General features: G+C 32.8%; 1 protein-coding gene across 4 annotated transcripts in view; it reads left to right on the top strand.

The window, feature by feature from the left end:
* Window positions 1–779: 779 nt before the first annotated feature.
* Window positions 780–15718, top strand: part of LOC106711761 (hemicentin-1) — a 342091-nt gene continuing 327152 nt past the window's right edge. For 2 of the 4 annotated variants that reach the window (XM_045684717.1, XM_045684716.1), the window contains exon 1: window positions 780–1090. The gene's annotated coding sequence lies outside the window, so the exon portion shown is untranslated. The remainder of the gene's footprint in view (window positions 1091–15718) is intronic. The other 2 variants (XM_045684718.1, XM_045684719.1) reach the window with 2 other exon arrangements.

The following is a 15718-nucleotide window of genomic DNA, read 5'->3' on the forward strand; positions in this document are numbered from 1 at the left end:
TTAAGTTGTATTTGCTGTAAGATCAACTTTAGGTGGCAAGAAAATTAATAAAAGCGCGCCGGCCGTCAGTCAAGTTGGCGAATAGAAAATTGATGAATGATGTTCAGTGATTTGTTGTTAAGGTCAAATTGCCCTTCAAAGTTGTAAAGATGTTGCCCGACTGCGTTACCTTAATAAAAGCTTAATTGTACGAAAAAAAAATCTTGAGAATAATATAGGAAAGCCTTATAATGTACAAATATTACCTTTGAAATTCCTTCATTGATCTTCATTACTTTCATAGTTTATTTGATATTTATTTCACATAAATATCTCCAAAGAGCAACGCACATGTATTTCCCGCCTCAATCTTTTCACCCGGCGGCGGCGCTCCAGCAGCAGCGAGTCTCCGCAGTATTGAGATGGCAAGTTAATTACATTTGCAACGTCTCTTATATTAGCTTTTGCTATAACATTCACTGACGACATCTTTAATGTTTACCTACGTCTATTTACCTACCTTATTTCTTATCAATTCTTTAGTAGCAAAAGAGTTTGAAAAGGTCACAGAATTATTCCAGATCTGAGTAATATCGTTAGAACATTTTATGTCTGTGTCATATTGGTGCACAATAAAATGTAATCAAAAGTTTTCTGCAGACGAAAAGAGAACGTTGAAGAGTCGAAATGCAGTGGGAAAATTTCGAGGAAAAAAGTTAAAGAAAGCTAAATATAGGGCATGGCACTTCACGCCGCTTGTCTTTACCGAATTCTGGTGACCTGAAGAGCGCAGCTCGGGGCGGCTCGGGGAGGCTCGGGGAAGCTCGGGGCGGATCGTGGGCGCCCGACGGGCAGGGGGATGTTGTCAGCGGAGCCCCCAGCCCGCCTAGTCCGGCCCAGTGACGGTGCAGTCGCCGCTCGGAGCGGACGTGTGGCGTCTCTTGCGAACCGCTCGCACATCGCGATACGAAACTATCGAACGACGCAACGTATCTTTATGGCGGGAAGTTTGTGAATTTCGTGTGAATTCCGATATATTTTTGTGTTGTGCTAATTATGGGACGCATCTAACCGCGGCCGAGGCGGACCGATTGGAACGTTTCTCTCCAGTGTAAGCTATTTATAATGATTTCTCACACTCTTACTACTCGCTTTTAGTTTACCGGTGAAATAATATTTCTGGGTTTAGCTGATTATATTATTAGCAGCTCTGTTTAGCAACTTTTAGTCATACTTATGATATTTATGTTTCCGCGAAATGTAACAAAAATTGCGATCGTCTTTTTAATAAATATATCTGCGTTATATTAAACAGAAGATTCAGATGTTTTATTCGTTGTATATTTTTATAATTTTCTTTTACGACAGCGTGTGTTTATGTCGGTCGCCGGTTGTCGGTTCGTTGGTAACCATGACACAATTTCAATGTAAATTCGGATGATTTTTGGGAACATTTCGGTGGTTGTATAATTCTCTGAGAATAGAGAAGCGCGTCATCAACCAGATGGCTGATGACGAAGAACCTTGTCAATATATGTTTTTCATTGATTTTATCACAAATATATTACTGATCGCTCATCGTCAAAGTTCTACAGATCATTTATTTAGTAATTTATCCTATGTTAAGTTAATTATTTGTAACGATCTAAAATATTTTCTCTGCTTCTACTCCAGAATAATATAACTCTGTGCTATATCTGGCACACTTTACTCACGTCAAATGTTCCTCAAAATTTTCATTTAACATATTAAATGTGTTGAACCGTAACATTTATTGGAATTATTTTTATTATAATAGAGTTTAAATGTGGAAAATATTAAATTTGTCCTTCTACATTTTTTTGGAAAGATTTTTTTGTAACAATTTATTGTTTAATTTCGATTATTTAATTACGGTAACTATGATAGATATTTAATTTAAATTTTCTTATGTTTTATTGAATTTAATTTGTTGTTAATTAATTAGTTATAAATTAAGAAATACAAGATTTATAAACTAATTTTGTTGTTTTTGTGTTGTATAAAATCTCATCATATTAGAAATTAGAAATTGAAATGGATAAAAGTACTTTTTTCTTTTATCTCTACATATTGTTATGTGAATATTTTATACAGCTTAAGACAAAAAACTTTTCACAATTTTCTCGAAAAAATGTATCAAACAAATTCATTTAACAAACCTTTCGTATACAAAACATAAAGACGTTATCATCTGAGAAAGTTTGTTTTTTTCCAAGTAACAAACATTGCGAAAAAGTAGGACTACAAATGAGAGTCTTATTTGAAACATCAACACATAACGGCACTCTCACTGATAAATGATTAAAAATTAATTAAAACGAGAGCTGGCAAACAAGTAATGAATATAACTAATTGAACATCATCATAGTATTGTTGGAATGCTTAAAAAATAGAGACGATTTTTTTTTATACTTCAGACAGTACGTATGGTTGTCTACTTCGATCAGTTGACATTGGTAGAGCCAGCAATAATATCTTTCTCACGAATTGTCCGGCTTGTCCGTTGTATTACCACGACTACACAGAAGTCAGGCGTTGAGTGGAAATAATTCCGCGTACACTCTGATGCGGGTGCGTGGCGGAGGCCAAATTATAATCCATGTTCCCTTTCCATCTTTTCTGTACAAGGAAAGGATGGGTAGAGGAAATGGATTTAGCGGGGGAGAAGAAGCATAGGTTTCTACCTATGCTTCCTCTCCCTGTGCTGTTTTTGTGCGTCTCCTCCTCTGTTGATTAAAGGTAGGCAACGCATCTGCAAATGCGATGTCTATGCGGACTGCAGTCACTTCACTATTTTGGCGAATTCCGGTGGCTGCTTACTCATTTTTGACCTTATACTAAAAAAATAGATAATAATTAAAAACCGTTTGTAAAAATGTTTATTCCTGTCTAGAAAAAACAGTATCATAGTGTTTTAGTCACAAACCGCCCACGGAACTGACTTGTTTGCTAGTGTGGAGTCTTGTGTTGTTTAGATCGTTATAAATCCGTAGCACTACTGTTTATTCGTTAGAGCGGACCTAGGCACGCCGCCAGACCTAGGTTCGGTTCGCCTCAACGATTCGTTGTACTCTAAACAAACACATCCGCCTGTCGATAAATTGTTTAATGATATTTTAAAATTAACCAAGACCTTGTTCTATTGATCAAGACAACTTGTTTACATGAGAATATATTTCAAAAACTTTACTGACAACAACTTCGGAAATAGACGTCAAGAGACTTGAAATTATGAATTTTGATAACACCTTGAAGAATAAATTGATGTCAACAAACTTGTAAATAAATTTAGCAATAACACACAATTTAATCAGTTCTATTTGATGTTCAAAGGGTTGCGGACTTTGAAGGAAAAAAGTTTTATGTAGTTAAGTTGTGAATAAGTTAATACTTGAGTCGCGCCGCTTGTAACTTTGCTGCGTGTTAACGTGGCCGCGGAACTTGAAGGAAACAACAGAACATAATAATTTATAAACATTCACATCTTATGACGTAGTGATTACAACACGTAACACATGTACGTCAAGGGTCCAGAGTTCCAAATATCATCAACTATAAAAAAACATTTTAAAACATAGTTATGACATCTTATGGTACATTTAAATATAGAGTAAATCAAATAAAAAAATTAACGCTTAGCATCTTTTATTGATAAGAATTGAACTTAAATTGAAGCAACGAACAGTTAAATAGACTTAAGTACTGTAACTGGCAGCGTGGAGTTTGTTATAAGTTTGCGTCACATCGAAGACAAAGATGAAAGTTCATAACAACGCCTCAATACGACTTATACAAACTTTGAAGATCTTCTGATGTCGTCGCCAAATGATTATTGAATAGTGTTTATTGTACACTTTCTTACATAATTATTTGCTTAGTATTGTCTTTGCTTATTGATTCAGCTTTTTATAGATTTATGGAAAAACCAATCCGTTTCAAATTTAAAAAATGTTTTGTTTTCATAAACTGCTTTCGTTGTTGTAGAGAGTAAAATGACGTCGCAAACTCTACTTGCCATGTTTAAAAAAAGAAAGATTATATTATTCATAAGGCTGTCTGAACACGGACAATGCGGTGGAGCGCGTCTGCCGGCAAATGAAAGTGTCAGTCAGGCGACCGCGCGTAATGAGCTCGTGTGCGCGCGCCCTTACGTCGTAATTAGTACGATCGTGTGATTGCAATCGGGCGGGGAATGGAGATAGCTACGTTGATGAACCATTGCTGTGGCTTATGTTGAACCTGTGTGCAGAGAGTAAGGTGAAGTGGTCAGGTCAAACGTTTTAAAGTACTAGTTTTTATCTAAATTAAGATATTATTCTTTTAAAGCTTAAAGCTCTTTAAAGTTACTCAATGATTCTGAAATAATTTAATAAGTCTATTGGTGAATACAACAAAACTGTTTTGCGTATATTTCATTTTATGTTACGTTACTATGAGATTCTACTTCCGATATATATTGCCTTCAAAGTTTCACGTAGTTTATTTTTAAGGCAACAATTTTTAAATAGTAAGAGTATTACCTCTGCGTCAGGTTAGTCTTCATGAAAAATGTGTGAAACAAGCAGTTTTCATTAAAGTGGAATGCCTGTAGTTGTGATGGGGGGGGGGGGATTGCGCCCCGGGGGGTGCTTGAGCGCGCAATGTTACGTTGACAAATTCGCTGCGCTTTCTTGCCGCCGTTGCGTTATATTTACTTGTCATGTGGTAGCGGACGTGCAACCAAAGTCTCAGGCAGACCTGAGAGCTCAAATAATAAATGGTGCCACATACTTTACATATTCAAATCTATCAAGATCTTTGCAACATTGTTTACTATGTAGTTTAGTAACCTGACATTTTTTGTCAATAACAGCGAAAATAGATTGAATCTGAACAACACGCAATTGAAAATCCGATACGAACGATATTAGTAATCAAAATCTTTTAATTTAATATCAAGAAAATGATATGTAAGTAATGAGATCTTAGACAAGGTCACGCTCCGGGGAAAGCGTTAGGGATACGGAATATGACGTAGGCAGTTCCCGGGGGATTAGTGGACCAGCAAATTTACATTTAGGTATATTTTCATAGCGCGTGTCTGTTATGTTGAACAATTCCTTATTATCAAGAGTAGTAGCTAAGCCATACTACATTTTTATATGAATTGTATAAAAAACTGTTGAGCTTCTGCGTTGAAATTTCACAAATAAATTATGCTAATGAAGTACCTACATACCACCTGTATATAGTAATTAAATTCAACCTACTCTATAGTTTTCTTAGTGAATCAATTAAAACAATAAACAAAGTAATCGTTAAGTAAATATCCTCTGGAGGACAGAAGAGCTACAGCCGTGGCGTGACGTCACACACCACAAGTGACGTCACGGGCTACTAGCGCAGTAAGTTGTAGCACTTAGCAATGGTAACTCACAAGATTTTGTTTTTCCTACTTAGAGCGAAGTATAATAGAAAATGTTTTGCGAACGAGTTTTTTTTTAAATATATATATCTAACATAACGTTTTAAAATATGTTATTTATTTCGGAATGAAACATAAATATCTGATATTCTTCGTAATAAAATATTGTACGTAAATATGTAGTACATTTCTGGAGTGAAGTTGATTTTAGAAAATGTTCGTATCGAAAATTGAATAAAATATAAATAAATATAGTTTTTACAAATTGTTGCCGATACTCTATAAAAGGAAACCACAGAGAACATTGTCCAAATCATTTCAGATAAGAATCCTAACAACGTTGTTCCAAATCAAATGAATTGCTGCCAAAAATATTAAACTCGCTGAAGACAAATTTCACAAAAGTGTCGCCGAATAAATATTTCATGAAGAAAATATAGAATTTATATTATAATAACATTTCAACAAAACGACAAATACGACCTCGTGTTCGCGAAATATGATTTTTCGACATTACATACAGACAGACAGAAGTCTTATACGGCTATAGTCCTCTCTATAAATTTCATTCCAAATCAAAAATAACTATAATTTAATCTCACGGAATTAACAATCGAGAATATACTGTGTCTGTATCGAAGTTGTGAAGTAACGATGAACCATTCTGACAGTGGCATAGTGCAGTGTAGTCTGCAGTAGGAACTGTGATTGCACTTGGGAACAAACTTTACTTCTTCCAAGAGCCAAAGAGCTCAAGTTTTCGGTTTGATTATTGATTTCTCACGTCGTTACCAACTGTTTCAAGTGAAATTGCTTAAAACTATTTAATGAAAGAACTCATTACCTTGCTTTGTTTTTTCTCGATTGGCGCAGGCGCTCGCTTCCACATTTATTTATATAACAGGAGTATATATATATACAGGTTAGTTTCATTGCTTTATACATTTTAAATGTAGATTTTATTAATTCTGAAAGTAATAATAAATTCTACTGTTTGGTTGCAAAGAAAATATGGAAGAATTTTTAGTATCAATTTTCGTATGTGGTTTGAATCTTATACAAGAAACGTTTTATTATTATTTTCCTTTTTTTATCATATATTTTGTAATTAGTCTGTTATTATCAAAATGAAGGTTGTATTAAATTACTACAGTATAAAGTTACAGAGAAGTTGTTGTTACAATATTGTATTAAATTTACTAGATATTTTACACTAATTACAGTAGTTATTATAATGTAACATGATTACCAGACGTCAATTGTACTAATTTAAAAATAATTCTCTGCTCTTTTCATCTACACTAATATTATAAAAAGGAAAGGTTTGATTGTTTGTACGAATGTTGGCATCGAATAGATCCTAAACTAATGAACTGATTTGAAAAATTCTATCACTTTTGGGAAGCTACACTATCCCCGCTTGATTTTCTTAATTCGGAAGAAGTCGCGTGCAACTGTTAGTCTCCAATATAAATACTAATACACTAAAGTAGAAGTTTTTGAACGCACTACTATTAGAAAGTACTATTTGAGCGCTTTACTAAATGTTTGTACATACAGCGTACTGATTAGTAAGGTAGAAGCAAACCGTAGAACACAGCTAACTAGAATCAGAAATGATGTGATCCGAAATACATTATCCGTAGAATTGTTGTGCTTTTTAACTGCTTGTTTTCCAGATTTTTCGATTAGATCTGTTGTCCAGAAAAAAATTAGTAAACTGACTTAAAGTAAAGCAATTGTTTTATTCATTTTATTAGTTTATAATAATATAATTTAGTGACTAAGGAATTGTCTTTAATGAATAGTGATTGTTTTAATTGATAACGAAATTTCATTTTTCACTAGTACTCTTGTATTTTGTAATAAATGAAAATAATATTCAAAAGATAGGCATATCGTTAACATTTATACGTCAAGTTCATACTTAATTTAATTCACGAGTTAAGCAAATGTAAAATATCTCTTCTCAACTCTAGCTAGCGGTTGCGCCGCTGTGTACTAACGCGGGGGATCATTACGGTGCGCTCGGGAATTTGAAATATAAATATTTCGTTGATATTCTTCGAGTGAATTCCGAAGAGGCTCGTTGCGGCTGCGATGTAGGTCAGCCTGAGAGTGGGCTAGGCAATGACTAGTCTTAATATGGGGCCTAACTATAGGCGGATTTCAGACCTTATTTAATATATTTGCACACATTTATCACTGATGTTTTATTTTCATAACGGTTGGAAAAATAACTGGTATAAAGAAAAACAAGCAAACATTAGATTTTTTGGTTCACGATTTGTAGTTTACTTTTTTCAACTACACTCTTAAAAATAGCATTGCTATAGTTCTTAATATCATTCGTATATAATATGCTCGCTGTCACTAGAGCCCCACCCTATCAGAGCAGTTATTATGCATTCGTACGGGGTGTTTCCATGACATATGGAGGCAAGACGACGTCTTTAGCACGCAGAGGAGGCGCGTCATCGCCGTGCTGTTCGCGCATCATTGCCGTGCCTTTGACGCGGCTAGGTATCGAGGCACAGTACTTCTTAATGTATGAGAAGCGAATGGCTCTCGCATTATTGCTTACGGAAAAGCTTTGAACGATATATGAAATTTGACTAATGTGTCTCAAGTTATTTCGAATACAATGTATATGCAATAATATATGAAATGTCTGAATAATTATTATTATAGTTAATAACTAATAACAGCTATTTTTAAACACATTCATTACCAGTTGATTATATTCTACAGATGATTTATATTACTTAAACGATATCGTTTTATCGCCGGTACTAAGCTCTATAAAGTCCACTTATCCGCAGGAAAAGCTAACAGAAAATCAAACTCCCATTTAACTATAAGCTTGAATTGAGAAAGAGTCGTTGGTATGGCATCATATGACCAACATATATTTGTAGACTGATGTATATTTATGTTATATAATGACGTCATTGTCGTATGTTATTCCGTTGCTCATTCAGGTTAGCTGGCGTTTATTTCGGCGCAATGAGATCATCGCCGCGATGCGATATGTCCCGGTCTCGTCGCTCCCGAGTAGCGCTCACTTCGGCAGCGCGAAGCACGAATCTAATTTAAACAGATTTATAGCAGAACATTACTGACTCGTGCAGTTTCCGTTGTGATCTAATTTGCACTAAGATGTTCTATGTGAGTTGTTTGAATGAGTCGTCATTGTTGGCAAGTTCACATCTTGATAATATTGAACTTTTTCATATACATAAATATCGATGAAGGAACTAGCACGAAGATAATTATAGTAATTTATATTTTCTGCTAAAGTTAAGTATTTAGAAATTTATTTGTACAACTTTACAAGTTTTAATTTTGTATTTATGTTATTAAATTTTATATAAGAAATATCAGCTAGCACTTTATGACATTAAGTGAGAGCTCTGTTCACGACCCATTCATGCTACGTCAACTTGTCGACCGTAGCAGAGCGTTACGTCGTAGACGATATAACTTGTGAGCACGTAGCGTATGGCACTAGGCGTAGCGGCTGCCAATTGTGACATTTAGTGCCATTAACTGGCACAATTTCTGTGCAATCTCAGTGCAATGGGATGAATTATAGTGACATGTAGAAATCATGCGATAACTATTCTAACATAATTCTACTTATCCGTAAATCCTTCCTAATGTTATAAATGCAAAAGTAACTCTGTCTGTCTGTCTGCCCTTCACGTCAAAACTTCTGAACCGATTTATATTAAATTTGGTACACATAGTTTAAATAAAATAAATCGCCTAAAGATTTAAAAAAATGCATACAAAACACATTATATGACGCGTATGAAGTCGCGGGCACAGCTAGTAATGGATAATTTCTCATTAATTTTCTTATTTTGTAATTCAAATAAATCAAAGTCAATGAAATAGAGAATATAAATATTAAATTGGTTTAATGTTTTCTCTAAAACAAATATAATATCTTAACCTAGTTAACTTTTAGTAACCTTGAATAATGTTCTGAAAATCTGAAACTTACAAACACGCAATAAACTACGATAAATTTTGTGATGATATTTTCTTAACCGTTAATTAGATCGTAGTTGTAATGGGAAGTAAGGTCATCTTAGGTTCCAGTAAAATGGGTCAGTTTTAGATTATGATGGAATATGCAAACCGGCTTGGCTGTTGGCCAATCACACGAGATCTGATATTCAATCCCTTATTACAATTTTTATCTGCGCTGAACTGAAAGTATGTTAAAACATCTGTGATTTATGTTTACGTTGTTCTTGTACTAAATACTTGGTCAGACGGCGCCATACAATAATTAGATTGAAGATGAAAATTAATAAAAAAAACTGTTAAAAATATTGAAAATACACTATGCACATGAAAATAATGTCGTAATAGTAATGAATTAGGTGAAATACGTTATGAAAAAAGTAGGAGAGGAGATCTTAGGTAAAGAACTTATTAAAAAAAACTGTCCATGCATGTAAGAAAGATAAAATATTTATTACCACACAAAGAACATAAAACATACCCACACAAGGCACAAACTTGGTACAAAAGTGTGACAAAAGGATGTTAGCTCAGCGAAGCAGGGAAAGACTAAACTGTCCCTACGCTGGTTTTCAGCTGGCCTCTGTAACTTAGATAATACGAAAGTTTCTAATATACGTATAATAAAAATTTTAATTTGGAAACAAAAACAAACAATTTCATCACTTATTCAATTTGATTCACGTGACTACTACAATAAGTTGTGCTATCTTGTCGGAATAGTACACCGAACAATAAAACTTCAACGCCATAGTTTGTGAGGAAATCGGCCGTAAACTGTTCGTCTCAACCTTGACTCGGTACACTATAAACCCAGTCCGGGTACGATCGTACCGAAATTAGTTACGACCAGCGCTGGTCGTAGTGACGGTAACACGACGGCTACGGTAACACCATGGTGTAAATAATACGCCGCGACGGTCACTTCACTTGGCGAAGCGCCAACTAAAGCTGGTAAACGACGGCCACGCTCAAGTTAGAGGCGACAGCGATTAGCGTTTATCTGTATGTTATTTTTGTAGCCAAATGTATCGTTTGCAAATACGTATGTAAGATAACAAATACTCTTTATTTAAAAAATTAAAATTGTCTCTTAAAATTAATTTCATGTATAAAAATAGTATTTTTTAACTTAAGACGTTTCCTGTCGAATGATGTCATAATTTAGAAGTTAAAGCAGCTTCATACTGCTTTTAAGATAAATGTGCTTTTTAGTGCTTCGTAAAATGGTTTTATTGAATAATATAAAACGTTCGCTTTATGCTAAAAGTTGTAGTGGCGTTTTATTTCCATACTCTATATGAAACTAGTTTTAATACCCAAATATAAACTAGACTACCTATAAACGTGCCTGTAGTAGTGGGGGGAAAGAAGAGAGAGGTGGGGTAGTAATAGAATAATGAAAAGAGACAGGGTTTATGTAAGTGATTTAATAAATTAATGTAAAAAATGTGATCATATCAGATGGGTTGCATCTTAAACACTGTCTAAACGTATATAATTCAATTTTAATGACAATTGTTAAACCAAATATTTAAATTTAAAAAAATGTGTAAAAAATACAACTTTGAAAACTATTCAACAATAACTTGGACCAAACACAAAAACAAATAGAGAACCGAAATGAAACTCTGAGAGTAATGAAAAATTTTATACTTAATTGAATGTATGTCGTTAAGTAATAATAGATTTTAACATGATAATAATAGAGTTCACAATTATTTGAATCAGTAAATTTAATGCGGTTTCCAAAAGACGAGCTTTTATTCAATAATACTGGTAATACTTTATGAGATCGGATTAGCGGCGTCTTAATGAAACATGTTGCTGACCCGCGGTGTTCTTATTTTCATTACATTATTTTATTATAATCGTATTAAGCTTTTATATTATTAATAGAAGCCAACATTTGTTATATTTATGTATATAAATGATTGTCAATAATTTAGTTTATTTACCAGTTTATATAAAACATAAACACAGAAACATTCTTTCATCAATAACTGTTTACATTAGTATAAACGTATAAAAATATTTTTGATAGTTTTTTTTAGTTTATTTGTTAACAGACAGGTACAGATACATTTGTCACGTAGTTAGTATTAATATAATAAGATAAAGTAGTTATTTAGTTTGAAGCTTGTTAAAAATTTCTAATTAACGTTAAGGAATTTGAAAATGGAATGGAACGAGTTCAAGTTGCAGTGGAAGTTATTTTTTGAAGAGGAAAATTTTAAGGATTTTATAAACTTATTCTGAGACATGTCTTTTGTTCATTTCTGACTGTTTAATTAGCAAATGATATGTAAAAAATAAAAAAAAAAAATGTAGAGAATTTGAAAGAGTTTATTCATATTTAAATATGCTTATTCAACAATTTCTAAGAATTGCATTATATTTATAGTTTTCTTATAATGAAATGTCTTTTTATCAAGGTTATCTCTCAATTCAGTTTGTAGATTTAATTAGGCCGACTTAATCCCCGACGTTAGAGTATAATAAAAGGCAATAAGGCTCCCCCAACCCTCAGGGATGACACATAATTACTGACTCTATTGCCCAATTTTTACACGAGCTATTTCCAAGTGCTTTATGACATAAGCATAAGATCTTTAAATACTGTTGCGTTCTTAACATATTGACAGAAAAAGATGTATTTGTTTTTCTTTACTTTAATTTTGTATAGTTTGAAGAAGTCCAATCCTAAATGATCCTGTTTTGCTATGACAGTGGATCTATAATAATTGAAAGAAGAATATGTAATCCTTTTTAAAGAAATATATTATTGTTTGAAATATATAAATTCATATGTTTTACATTGACGATGTTTTGATATTAGTTTCGAGTGTAGTGTGTACGCAACATTGTGCACATAATAACGCACGGTCGTCACACGATTTTTAATTAGTTTGTTCACAGATCATTCGAGTTGCAGAGAGCTCAGAGCAATTTAAAATTGAATATTTAACAAAATAGTTACATTTGCTTATAAAATGTACAAAAATATTTATTTAAATTACAACAATATGTATTATTACATAAAATAAAAAGAAAGAACAATCTATTAATACTAGAAAATTTTAGAAAATATTTATATTGACGTGAAATAAACATGAGAAATGTCCGAAGAAAAATTGTATCTATACAAATTTATGTATACTAATAATAATAAAGTGGGAAGAAAGTAATGAACCGATTCTTTCACTTTTGGTAAGCCACACTATCTCTATATAGGCTATATTTATTTATTTAACGAAGTCGCGTGCAACTGCTAGTATAAAATATAAATATAGTTTCTGTACGGCATATTTAATGATAAAATAGTCGTCATATTTCCTTGTTTCAAATAAACCTTAATATAATCGAGATGACGACACAAATCCTTTGCTAAGCAGATATTACTACAGTTCTAAGACAACAAAAAAGTGTACCGACGCGTCCACATTCAACTAATCAACCAATATAAACACAAAAGCCTCTTTGAATGGTTATTGTTATTATATCAAAACACTTCCCTTGTAACGATCATAACACAAACCTCTTTTGCTAAAAAAGATATGGCTTATTTTTTTTTTGGCTTAGATTATTATCTATAATTCCCAACAGACAAGAAATAAAAAAGAAAATCAGTTGTAAACTCAACCTTTACAGTGAGGTCCCACGAAAATTTCACAATAGACATTATTGTCAGAAAAATTAGCATAATATTGCTTAACAATAACCAGAGGGCGGGCGTTCGCGTAATGCCTTGTAAACCTTTTTCGGATCTGGATTAAGTCATCACTTACAAATGGCTCTTGTTATTTCCTGTGGCTGCTGTAACTGCTGCCTGTTTATTGTTGAAGCGATATCTTTTTGTTTTTGTCTAACATAGCCATTGAATTAGACGATTTGTTGAACTTTATTTGATACTAGCTTTAACCCGCAACTCCGTCCGCGCGGAATAAAAAATAGAAAACAAAAATTTTAAGAAAAAAAAATAGCCGACTTCAAAAAAAAAACAATTTCAAACAAAATGCATTCAAAAGTAACATAAAAAAACAATTTCAAACAAAATGCACTCAAAAGTAACCTAAAAAAACCAATTTCAAACAAAATGCACTCAAAAGTAACATAAAAAAACAATTTCAAACAAAATGCACTAAAAAGAAACAAAATAATGTCATGAAAACTCTCTAAACTCTAGTAGTTAGAAGTAGGGGCTCAGTTTTCCGCAACTCCACGATAAGCGCGTATTTTGCGTGTCTCTAAACTCTAAAGAAAGTTCTCTCCTTTCTTGTAACATGTCTATATTGTATAATTATTGTTATTTCGCAGTCGGTGTCGGCCGAAGTAAATAGATGAAATTTTATATTTGAGATGTATTAGACATACTTACGTTTATGTCCCTACATAGGCCGAAACCGACTCCAAAATAACAATAATTATACAATATAGACATGTTACAAGAAAGGAGAGAACTTTCTTTAGAGTTTAGAGACACGCAAAATACGCGCTTATCGTGGAGTTGCGGAAAACTGAGCCCCTACTTCTAACTACTAGAGTTTAGAGAGTTTTCATGACATTATTTTGTTTCTTTTTAGTGCATTTTGTTTGAAATTGTTTTTTTATGTTACTTTTGAGTGCATTTTGTTTGAAATTGGTTTTTTTAGGTTACTTTTGAGTGCATTTTGTTTGAAATTGTTTTTTTATGTTACTTTTGAATGCATTTTGTTTGAAATTGTTTTTTTTTTGAAGTCGGCTATTTTTTTTTCTTAAAATTTTTGTTTTATTTCACAATTTTTAGTGAATTTGAAGTTCAATTACAAATTTCCTTAATACATATAAAGACATAAATAAGACAAATAAAGAAAAGGACTTTCCTATTTGATATGTGTGTACTTCAATTCAAAAACTAATTTAGAATGCAGCAGATAACCACTTATCCTTTAAACAATGAAATAATTATCAAAATCGGTATACAAATTGAAAATTACCGAACTAATACATCGTAGCGTGCCTTTAATTTTGTCCAGCCGCGCGCCGCACTAGCATTTTTCGAATGCGCGTAGTTTTTAATTATTTAATATCTCCCAAACTATTGATCAGAATTACATAGTTTAAAGGCTAACGTAATCTGCATTTAATACTCTAGCCATCAAACATATTTATTTGGATAAGGATTCATATCGAATATAATATAATAGCGCCGTAAGCTTACGACGCTGTTTTTCGTGTGCATTTTAATCGAAGTTTGTTCACAATAACATGGTTTTTGTGAGACATCCATAGATGATAGATATATGCCACCGAAGACGTTTATTTAGCAAATTTAAGGATGTATAATTACTCCATACATCATTTTTATGTAAGTCATATAGTTTGACCTACGTAAGCCCAGAAAGCAAAATTGTGCTTTTCGTGTAGCATTTTTCGTTTCCGCGTAATTTTATTCTTACGATATCTCCTAAACTATTAGACAGAATGATATAGTTTCAATTGCAAATATAATCTACATTAAATTCTCTTGATAATGAACATGTTTATTTACATAAGGGTTAATACTGAACTCGAATAATAGCGTCGGAAATAGGGCATGAATTTAATTGATGTTTCTGAAGAAAAAAATGGTTATTGTGAGAAAACTATAAAAGATAGATATATGCTATCGCGGACTTTTATTTAGCACATTTAAATAGCTACAATTCGCCATACATCATTTTTATGTAGGTCCTATAGTTTAGCCTACGTAAGCGCTGAAAGCAAATATGTCCCTAATGTTCGCAACAAATTTTGAAGCTATATTCAAAATCTACTAGTCTTCTAGTTATTTAAAAAAAAAAACAAAAAAATGGGACCCACCTGCAAGCACTTCCTTTCGATTAAAATATTTTTCATCAAAATCGGACCACCAGGGGCGGAGTTTCGCGGTAACACACATAAAAAAAAAAAAAAAAAAAAAAAATACAGTCGAATTGATAACCTCCTTCTTTTTGAAGTCGGCTAAAAAACGGGATAAAAATTATCCTATGTCCGTTTCCTGGTTCTAAGCTACCTGCCCATCAATTTTCAGTCAAATCGATTCAGCCGATCTTGAGTTATAAATAGTGTAACTAACACGACTTTCTTTTATATATATAAAGATAAGTGTTTACGATACAACTTTAGGAAATCGATCAATAATCTTGTATTGAGATTAGTAAAGCTTCGCCAAATGTTATATTAAATCATTTTATGGACCTCTGACATTGAGAGAGAAGTTGTCGTGGGTTTTATTATTATCTCTTGGTCTCTTTAAAC

The sequence above is a fragment of the Papilio machaon genome, chromosome 27, assembly GCF_912999745.1.
Source record: "Papilio machaon chromosome 27, ilPapMach1.1, whole genome shotgun sequence".
NCBI classification, from domain to species: Eukaryota; Metazoa; Arthropoda; class Insecta; order Lepidoptera; family Papilionidae; genus Papilio; species Papilio machaon.